Source organism: Magnolia sinica, chromosome 9 (genome assembly GCF_029962835.1).
Source record: "Magnolia sinica isolate HGM2019 chromosome 9, MsV1, whole genome shotgun sequence".
Taxonomy (NCBI): domain Eukaryota; kingdom Viridiplantae; phylum Streptophyta; class Magnoliopsida; order Magnoliales; family Magnoliaceae; genus Magnolia; species Magnolia sinica.
In genome coordinates this window covers 89303614-89314677 of record NC_080581.1, presented here as the reverse complement: position 1 = coordinate 89314677, position 11064 = coordinate 89303614, and the positions used below count along the sequence as shown (strand labels likewise).

Genomic DNA, 11064 nt, shown 5'->3' with positions numbered 1-11064 from the left:
GACGTGTAATACCGAAGTAATATAGGTAAGTCTAGAAGTGACCAGATAGATACTCAAGAGCATTATTTGAATGTAAGAATTTTACTTATCTTTAGAGCTGAGTTCTAATTTTAGCATGAAAATGTTTAAAACATTCAAAAATCTCCGACTTATCATAAAGCATATAGACCCATGTCACATGGGAGCAATCATCAATGAATGAAACAAAATATTTAAAATTACTCAAACTTGGGATCTAAAAGGGTCTCCACATCTGAATGAACTAATGCAAATAATTCAGTTTCATGGTTATTAATTTGAGAACTAAAACTAGACCTAGTATGTTTTGCCAACTAACATGTTTCACAATTTATTGGAGAAAAATAATAAGCTAGAAAGAAGTATACGAAGAGACTCAAAGGACGAATATCCCAATCGGGCATGCCATTTGAGAGTGTTCTGCTCCAAAATGTTGGTAAGTGCACATCCATGTCTACCTTGCTCAAAGTAATAGTCCTTAAGATTCACCCCCCTACCAATCGTCGCCCATGTCTTGATATCCTAAAAGACATAATGAGAAGGAAAAAATGTAATAGAATAATTCATTTGTTTTGTAATTTGATTAAGAGAAAAAGATTAAAATGAAACTTATGAGCAAATAAAATATATAAAAGAGTTATGTTCTCTCTAAGATGCACTTTTCCTTTTCCATAAACATTAGGAAAGGAACCATTAGCTAAAGAAATAGGAGCACAAGTAATAGACTCATTAAGGGTGGACATGAGAGGACAAATACTTGTCATGTGGTCCACGGCCATTGAATCAATGACCTAAGGAGACATACCAGTCAATGCGACAAAGGCGTTACCTGAGTTAGCCACGGATGTAGATGAAGTGGCAATTGAGTCTGCACTTGTGTTCATGCTCAATAATTTTTCAAGTTTGGCCCAAACAATGGACTGCATAGTATCACTTAGATGAGGAGGAATAGTAGTACCGGATGTCCCCTCTTCTTGGTATGAGGGTGCAAATGTGCCTCATGAGGAGTCAGACCCCCATTTCATCGAATTAAATCCCAACAACGGTCCACATTATGGTTACTTTTCTTACAATATATGCAGTGATGTCGTTTTCTTGGAAGAGATCAGGAGCTATCACTAGAGGAAATCCTTCCACGTGCTCCGTTGCTAAAAGTCCCCTATATTACGGTTGTCGGCCACCACGAGTATTGTTACCCATAATAGAGATATTATCATTTGAATGATGGGATGAAGAGGATTCTAAAGGATTTGGGCCCTTGGCATACATACAAACACTTCAAATAATGTTGGCATCTTCTCACTTGCCAAAAGTTATGTCATAGTAGGGTCTAAGTAGGGTTGGACCGTAGCAAGGAAAATAGCTATGCAAATCTCTTCCCTCTGGCACTGTTGAGTTAGAATGTCCTAGGTAAAGGGATTATGTAATTTCTACTCTTCAACAAGACCACAAAATTTGGCACAATGGTCATTAAAATTGTTTCCTTGTCTTGTAATTTGAAATTTCTAAAAAATATCATATGAGAACTCTGAATATTATTTTTGTTGGAATAAAGTTCCTAAAGATTCTGCCAAATCTCCTTCGAGTTATCACCATACATAACAGTGTGATAGACATTCTCTTCCATGCCATTGGAGAGCTAGTGCATCACTTGATAATCCTCTTCCTTTCATTTGGATAAGGAATTTGAGTTCTATGAAGGCGCACTCCCAGTTAGATACTTCAATTTTCTTTTAAAGGCTAGGAGAAGATTCTGTCAAATCTCCTTCGAGCTATTATCATACATAACAATGTGATAGACATACTCTTCCATTCAATGGAGGGTGATTATCAAGTATGCCAATGACCATGAGCCACAGCACATGCTAATGGTCTAATCGGTGACAACGGTCACAATAAGTAATCAATGATACGGTCCAACAACGATCAACAAGCCACCACAAATCTATCTAGCAGAAAATGGAATGCCCAACACATTTGATGGTACCGTCGATCTAGGCTACGTGCACGAATGGAGAGTGGCCCACAACAACGCATGTGATGATATACCATTTTCGCTTGTGATGATATACCATTTAACAGTCCTATATTATAGATGATCGTAGACACCCATGTCACTTGATGAAAGCAATAGGAGGACCACATTACAACATATCAGCGTACAACAATAACAAGGCATCACATTCTCTATTAATGGTAGAAAAAAGTTGCTCTAGTTACGCCGTTAATGGCGGTCACAAATGCAAAACCCAACTAGTTATGTGGTTTAGAACAGATCCACCATGCTATTTTACATGCTCAAAACAGTAACAATGGAGGTGGGGCAAAGACGGCTCCAATAGTTAAAGATTGCAAGATGTTATAACATTTGGTAGATTAGAAAACCAACATCTCTGATACCACATTGATTTGGAAGAGAAGATTATGAGAGTGAGAGAGAGAGAGAGAGAGAGAGAGAGGCTTGGGAGAGTAGCAGCCGTGAGAGCCCCCTAATAACTTAGGGTTCGCATTATATATGAAATGTAAGAAAAAGAGCGTTAACCTGAACGGTCCTATTACTATATAGTGAACATTATGGTAATTTCATAGCTCAAAAAACACTTCTCCCACATTTCAGTCACACTAGTCATTATTTGGTAGAATCCCAATTTGTGAGGAATTTTGTGGTAAAAATCTTTTTAAAATATGGGTAAAAGAATTATTTTGGGAACAATGATTTTGTGATAAAGTAGCCAAAAAAAAAAAAAATGAATGGTAAAATTTTCACAATATTCTACCACTCTTCTCACAATAATATCAAATTTAGGATCTTTCTGCCAGAATTTTATGATATTTGCAAAATTCCATGATATTTGTCACAATGTTAGCAAACCTCTTCGATCAGGCCCAAAGCATCAGACAAGGAAGCCAAAATAACGTTGAAAAAAGGACATAATAGCTCTAGCACGATTATGAGAAAAACAAAAATACTCCAGTAGAGTGGGATGGTTGAAAGACAGGCACTGAGAAGTTAATGTACCCGTAATGTAGCTGATTCAAGTTAAATCGTTTAAATTATGGCCTCCACTTTAGATGGATGGTAAAAACAAAAATTACGCTAATTCCTTTTCCTTACTGGCAGAATTTTTTTAATTAGTAGTCCATATTTTAAATAACAAATTTTCATTAATCAGATGTTAGGATAGAATCCCAAATTTTGGATGGTTGAATTTAAGTTTGCGTTTGCCACGTGTACATTTTCTGAGTGCCTGTTTAAAGTATCTAATTCTCCTGTTGATTTTCCATGAGTGATCTGAGCCTTTAATGTCCAATACGTCAGACCATAAAAGGTGTCTAGATGCATCCATTGTACACATGTTGGACCAAAGGTTTGATGACGTGGACCTTTAAATATTAGGGAAATTTATCAAAACCTTTCACTAATTTTAAAATGTTTTCGAGAAGCTACCTCCTTATATAATTATCATTTTACTATCTTCAGTTGCATTTTATTTAACCACAGGTTGGGTAGACGTATGAGCAAATGGGCCAGCTGCTAAGATGGGCTCCACTTTGATGTCTCTGTAAATCCATTCTAACTATCAGGTACATCAACTCTTCTTAGGCAAAAGGCCCAAAAATGACCACCATCTATAATTCAAGTGGACCACATGATCGTAAACAGTGCACAGGGCAACAATCACCCTCCAAACGTTTCCCTTGAAATGTTCCACCTGAATCATGGATGAACCTTATGTTAGGTCCTAAGCCTAAATGTAATGTGGTATCTAATGCTTTGAATGGATTTCATATTATCATCGTAATGGACCTATTCAAAGTCAAGGGTGATCGTCTCTCTGTCAACTATTTTCTTTGATGTGTAGCCCACCTATTTACGCAAGTTGGCCTTATTTTTGGACTTTGTGTCTAAAGTAGGATTACACATCGAAGGGCCGTTTGGGCAGTGGTATTAAGCCGGATTAGATAGGATTGTATTACTAATCCCACTTTGGAATTTGGGATGTCATGTTTGGAATGTGTATGAGATGGGATCAAAATTAGCTCTATATGCTTTGGAATATGAGCCTGGAATTAGAAAGGATTATGAGAATGCCTCTCAAAATTCAACATTGCTTTCCAGATTCGTCAGAAATTAAAAAAAAAACATAATGTGTCCATCCCGCCTAACACTATGGAATAGGTGTGGGATCCACATTAGCAAGTTATGTAGGTCCCACCATGATGTATGGGATATATGCAGACCATTCATCCATTTTCCGATATCATTTTAAGGCATGGGCCCAAAAAATAGGCAGATCCAAAGCTCAAATGGACCACACCATAAAAAGCAATGGGGATTGAACGCATACCACTAAAAACTTCTTAGGGGCCACAGAAGTTTTGGATCAATATGATATTTTTGTTTTCCCTTCATCCAGTTCTTTGTGACCTTATGAACAAGTTGGATAGCAAATAAACATCACGGTGGGCCCTAGGAAGGTTTCAATGGTGGGCATCATTGTCCCTACTACTTACTGGTGTGGTCCACATAAGCACTGGATCTTCCTCTTTTTTTGGCCCAAACATAAAATGATCTCACAAAAAGGATGGGCGGCACAGATATAACACATACATCATAGTGGGGACCACAAAACTTGTTGACGTCAACACACTAAGAAGATCAGGTCGTGGCTCGTGATAGTTCCAAACAACGTATCCACGGATGGTGGATTTTGCTGCATCCACATCCATAATTTGAATTTAAATCCTAGGATTTACTTTTTTTATACTTAGGTATCAAACATGGGATTAGAAAACATGGGATAAACCAAATCCACCAACAATACCTTACATTTGCATTTATTGCAACTTTTACAATTCCATCCACCTTAATCCCACCTAATACAGTTGACAGGCCCTAATGGTCAAAGTAGATTTCTATATACATCACGAATGGGCCTGCCAAAAGTCAAGTAGGGGCATCCCACACCAATATACAAAGAGATTAGATTAGAGAAAAAAAAAATTACATTTATTCTTGATCTCACCTTGTGTAAGTAATAAGAGAGTTGGTCTTTTTGGTTTTTTCAAAAAGGAAAAATAAAAAATAAAAAATTGCACTACTCTTAATTTTGACGGCCCACTGCAATATTTACCTAAGATTCACTCCGTCTATTGAATATTTAGTTAGTTCCATGTTATGCCCAGGGACAAAATCAGATTGATCAATAATAATTCTGATCAACCACATCAAAGGAAAGAATCATGAGAGAGACATTCACCCCTAATTTTTATATGAAGCATTATGATAATTATATGTAACCCACTGTAAACATTAGATGCCATACAAAAATTTATACTTATAGCCCAAAAATGATACTCATCCATGATTCACTTGGCCAACACCAATGAAATTAGTTTAGAGGATGAGTGATGTCGTGAACATTGTTTTTAATCATATAAACCACCTAAATCATGTAAGGAACTCATATTTTGAGCTTGGCATAATATGGGATGACATGAGCCCGCGGACCTCTTTGCTTAGTTGCATAAAAGAAAGTTAGATTCATTAATGAGGTTTTGTGTATATATATATATATATATATATGTTAGTACTGGAACGTAAATTTTACACTGTAATTTTTTTTTTTTGTTGTTAATTACCTTTCCATTATTCCCACCACCGCAGGCAGAGGGTGTCCTGAGCACTTTCCAAACTAGATTCCACCCGTCTTATCTATTAGTATTGATATTTTCGGATAGGTGTTGTGCTTCTATCATGGAGTATTATTTTCATTACATGATCTAATCTAGCAAACTTTTGGTCATCACTTATACCTGCTTCAGATCCACAAATGGAGACATCAGGATATTATTCATGTCCTCACGCATTCGGACAGATATTTACTTCACTACGTTATCAACATGATTACATCCACTCCTACGAGGAGAAAATGACAAACAGGTTCCTCCATATCCTTGTCGTCGCAACATGTGATTTAACGAAGAGTGACATATGTGTCACAACTCAATTGCGTCGGATTCAGTAGTGGCCCCTCCAGTACTTACGTCAATGCTGGAAAAGCTCCGTGGACCACAACGGTATATATGTTTTATCCACACCATTCATTCATTTTGACAGCTCATTTCAGGGCATTACCCCAAAAATAAAACAGATACACCATGGGAAATAATGTAATTAAATGACCACAGTTAAAAATAATAATTATAAAAAAATAATAATAATAATAAATCTTGAAGGTTGCAGAGGTTTTGCGTAGGTTGATATATATGCGTGTTTTCCCTCAATCCAGGTGTATGTGATCATGTGATCAAATCAATAGACTGGATGGTAAATAAATATTACAGTGGGCCTTAGGAAGTTTTTAATGGTGGTAGTTCAATCCACATTCTTTCATAGGTGTGGTCCACTTGAAATTTAGATGTGCTTAGTTTTTAGGCTCACGCCCAAATGAAGGAAAAATGAACGTATGACTGGATAAAACTAGGGGTGTGCATGAACCAAGCTAGCTCGGTCAACTCGCTCGACTTGGCTCAAAAAAGCTCCAATTGGCTCGGTTCGAAGTTGAGTTTGATTTGAGTTGAGTTGGTTTTTAGAGCTCGAAAATGAGTTCGAGTCGAGTTCAAGCTGGCCCAGCTTAACTCAACTCGATTCGATATGTAGCTCGAGCCTGGTTCAACTTGGTTAGTAAATATAAAAAATTAAAAAACCCTAGCATTTACCCCTTTCTAGTTTTCAAAAAATAAAGCAATGAGCATTCTCTAATGTTGCCCACCAAGTGTTTAATGAAATGACTCAACGAAATATCGGCTAGTGATAAGGAAGGTATATTTCATCAAACAAATCCTTCTTCTTCCTCTTTTTTTTATTTTTATTTATTTTATTTTTTTTATTTGTTGCTTATAAGATGTTTAATGGGATACCTATAAAACCGCCGCTGGTGTTTTACATTCAGTAAAAATTTGAAGGTGCGGTCCATATATTTACGAAAATGCTATATATATAGGCTAATTTGGCTCGATCTTGGCTCGAACTCAACACAAACTCAGCTAAAACTAGCTCAAGCTGCTAACTGAACCAAGCGAGCTGGCCAATCAAGCTTGAGGACCCAGCCAAGCTGTGTTTGCAATGAGGCTAGATGGTGGCCGTGCCAAGTGGAGCTGAGGCCAGCTCGACTGGGTTCTGAGTCGATATACACGCCGTATCCAAATGCATACATCATGTTAGTGCCTACGGTGTTTTTTACAGCACGGAGGGATCGCAACGGAATCCAAGTCAAGCCCAGATGATGTTGTCCCCACGGAGGGTGGCAGGGGGATGATTGAACAAATAGTCAGCGTACGCTTGAGCTGCCTGGGGGCCACTGCCATGTATGAGTTCCATCCAACCCGTCCATTTGATAAGACCGCCCACGTTAGGCCAAGAAATCCAGCCTAGCCTAGAACTCAGGTGGGCCACACCAAAGGAAGACGAGGGGACATTTGAGAGGGTGACGCCCACCATGTAAATTCCAGATGGGATGTTGTGGGGCACTGTGTTGTGTACGTGTCATCCAACCAGTGATGATCAGGTGTTCTTTAGCTGAAAAATTCACGAGGATGCACACCAGATGTTCCAGTGGAGAATTGGATCGGAAGGATCCTTTAGATGTACGGTTATCACGAGGATGCACACCAGATGCATGGTTTGGATTCCTTATAAATATCATAGGTGAGCCCCACACGTCTGCAACGTACAGTAATTATGACGTAAGAACGTATGTGATAATTCGTGGCATGTACTGCGGACGCCGATTAGCTACCGGCATATTCGCTACTGAAGTGACGTCACCAAGGTTTGTGGGTCCACCATGATGTGTGTTGTATCAACACCGTCTATCCATTTGAAGAGATCATTTTAGTGCAGAACAAAAATAAAATAAAATTTGAGGCAGATCAAAAGATCAAGTAGACCCACCGTAGAAAACATTGGGGACAGTGACGCCCACCGTTGAAACCTTCCCATCCCACCATGATGTTTATTTGAGATCTAATCTATTCATAAGTTAAACATGGACATGTACGAAGTAAAAACACAAGTATAAGCTTGATCGAAAGCTTTTATAGTCCCTGAAAAAAAATTCAATGGTTGGCGTTCAATCCCAACTTGAGTATTTGATCTACCTCATTCTTTAGCTCAGGACTTAAAATAATCTCTTCATGTAGATGGACGGCGTAGATACAACATATACATGATTACGAGCCCACATAACTTGTGACGTCACTTCAGTAGGAATTCGCTACAATGTCGGTATCTAATTTGCGTCCATTTGGGATTGGATATCATGTATTGCCCTTTTTTAAGAGGTCAATTGCCTGGGCATAAGCTGTAGGCCCCACTGAGAAGCCTGTGAGAAATCTACTCCGTCCATCATTTTTTAAATGCTCACAGTAGAATAGTAATTCATACACGAGGAAGATCCAAAACTCAGATGGGCCACATGGCAGGAAACAGTCGGAAGGGAAACGCCTACCGTTGAAACATTTCGGGAGATCACTGTGATGTTTATATGCCATCTAAACCTTTTGTAAGCTCACTACTACTCGGATGAACTGTACGCATAAATATCATCCTGATTCAAAAATTCCTGTGGCTCTCACAAAGTTTCCAATGGTAAGTGTTCAATCCCTGCTGTTCCCTATGGCGTGGTCCACCTGAGTTTCGGATCTTTTGTTTCTTGGATTCCCACCCTTTTGTTAGCTTGTGAAACCAACGGACGGAGTGGATTTCAACGGGCATCTTTGTGGGCTCCACATAGACTCCGCTGCCTACATGAACGTGCTAGGCACGGGCAATCGCGTCCCATTTTTTTAGTATTTCACGTGGGGAGAAATGCTCCACTGCACGCCCTCCACGGGCCTGAAGTTAAAGTTAGGGCTGAAAGCGGCTCGGGCATGATGTTTCCGTTTTAGATTTGGTCTTGGGCTCTACCAATACCAACCCGTTAAAACTTGGGTCGGGATCGGGTTGCCGGATCCAACCCGAACCCAATTAAAACATATGTTATAAATGATGATTGTGTATGCTTCGTCAGTGTTGAAGGCACAAGAAATTCCAATGACTTCGGGTCTTATTGGTCCACATCATTTCCGATGACTCGAGCTAATAAGATACGCCAAATTTCTCTCCCAAATATATTGTGGTATACATAACACGACTTTTAAATGGATAGTTGTCTTATATTTTAGCTTGTTTGTTTTTAAAAAAAATTAAGTTTTTTTCAATAAATAATTATATATATAAGTAATAAAATCATGGGTACAAAAAAAAAAGACGTGTATTAAAATATAATAGACTAATGTAATAACGAAAATATTAGCATATATCCACCTAATCAACCCGACCAAGCCCGCTTGGATTGGGCTTGGGTTGAGAATTTTCAACCTAATGTTGGGTTGGGGTGGGTTAGGGTTGAGATATAGGAACCTTGGTTTATAGGCCAGCGTTTGAGCACTAACCCGGCTGAACCTATCCAAGTTTCAGCCCTAGTTACGGTGCTCTAGTTGTATTAGGCCACTTAAAAACAAACCAATTTATTGATCCTGACCATTCATTACGTCCAACGCAAACATCAGGATATGTTATGTAAATATGACACTAATTTGACAAATATTAGCCATTTAATTAATGGACTTTAACATGGACAGTCAAATTAGTTTTCAAAAAAAGGGTTCATTCAACAATTTGATCCATCTTTTGTTAGGTTCCACATAAATTACTTATGATTCTAAAGAATCACTTTTGTTAAGCCATCTTAACCGTCCAATTCATGAATTGGCAAAAAGGATGGTTGTTCAAAATAAGTCCAAACAAAGGATGGAATGAATCATCCAATCAGGTAGTCCAGAAAATAGATTCTAGACTTAATAGGCAGTTCAGATCCATTGATTGAACTGTCAACTTGTCAACTTGAATCAGTGCAACTAAAAGAATTACACATCCCTTTCCAATTTTACTCCTTTACTTTTCAAGTGTTCATTAGATTCGCATGGTAGGACAGCATAGCATGGGTATATGCTCCACCATGTGATCACCATTGTGGTTCATTAATGGTCGATCACTACTATTTCTTATCTATATGGTCTACCTGATTATTGGATCTGCTTTGTTGTTCAGATAATTCCCTACAATGATATGAAAAAATGGATGGATAATATGGCATGGATACAAAATACATACATCAAGGTGGTCTCATGGTAATTAGGACTGCACCATTGTAAGTCTAGGGTCTCACCTAAGCTGCTCCCCACTAAAATGTCACTGTGCTTGTTGATGCACATGAGGCGCTAAGACTACTCATGAGTAGGAAGAAAATCTTGCTCCCCCACACCTGCCAATGTAGCATGTGTGTATAAGATCGGAAGTGTTCATTAGATGGTCCTCGGAATTATGCATTTCGGATAAAAATCTACTTAGTTATGTTTGTTGTGGTTTGATTTACTGTTTGAGTCACGTGATAAGTGCGGGTGTGCTAAAATTGAATGTGCGGTTCAATTCAAACCGAACAACTATGACCCCAAGTGTCAACATAAATAGATGCACAATATGTGACCAAAATTGAATAAGATCGGTCGCATATTCAACCACTCGTACAGTATGATAAAACGATCAGTCGATAGTCATAAGGTAGGATTCATCCTCTAATGATAAATCACACCTTTGCCTTATGGACAAAAGTAATTTTTAATATATATATAAAAAAAAAAAAAAAAGCAATAAGAAAGAAATTCTCATAATCAGTTGCGAACAATAGCTAAAAAACACTTTCCTAGAGAGAACTTTGTTTGATGCTATAACTGAATCTAGTATAAGAGTATAGACTCAAAGTACAGCTAACGTTAACAGCTATGCGATTAACGTTATGGATTACACAAAGGAATATAAATAGTGAATAAAGTAAATTATTATACTACAGAATGTAAATAGCAAATAAAGTAGAGGATTATATTAATAAATATAAATTATAAGTAATTGAAATGATAATTAAAAGATAAATTGGATTTGAT

General features: G+C 37.9%; 1 protein-coding gene across 2 annotated transcripts in view; it reads left to right on the top strand.

Annotated features, from left to right (window-relative positions):
* Positions 1–11064, top strand: part of LOC131256020 (disease resistance protein RPP8-like) — a 98082-nt gene that overhangs the window by 44135 nt on the left and 42883 nt on the right. The gene's annotated exons all lie outside the window — the stretch shown is intronic.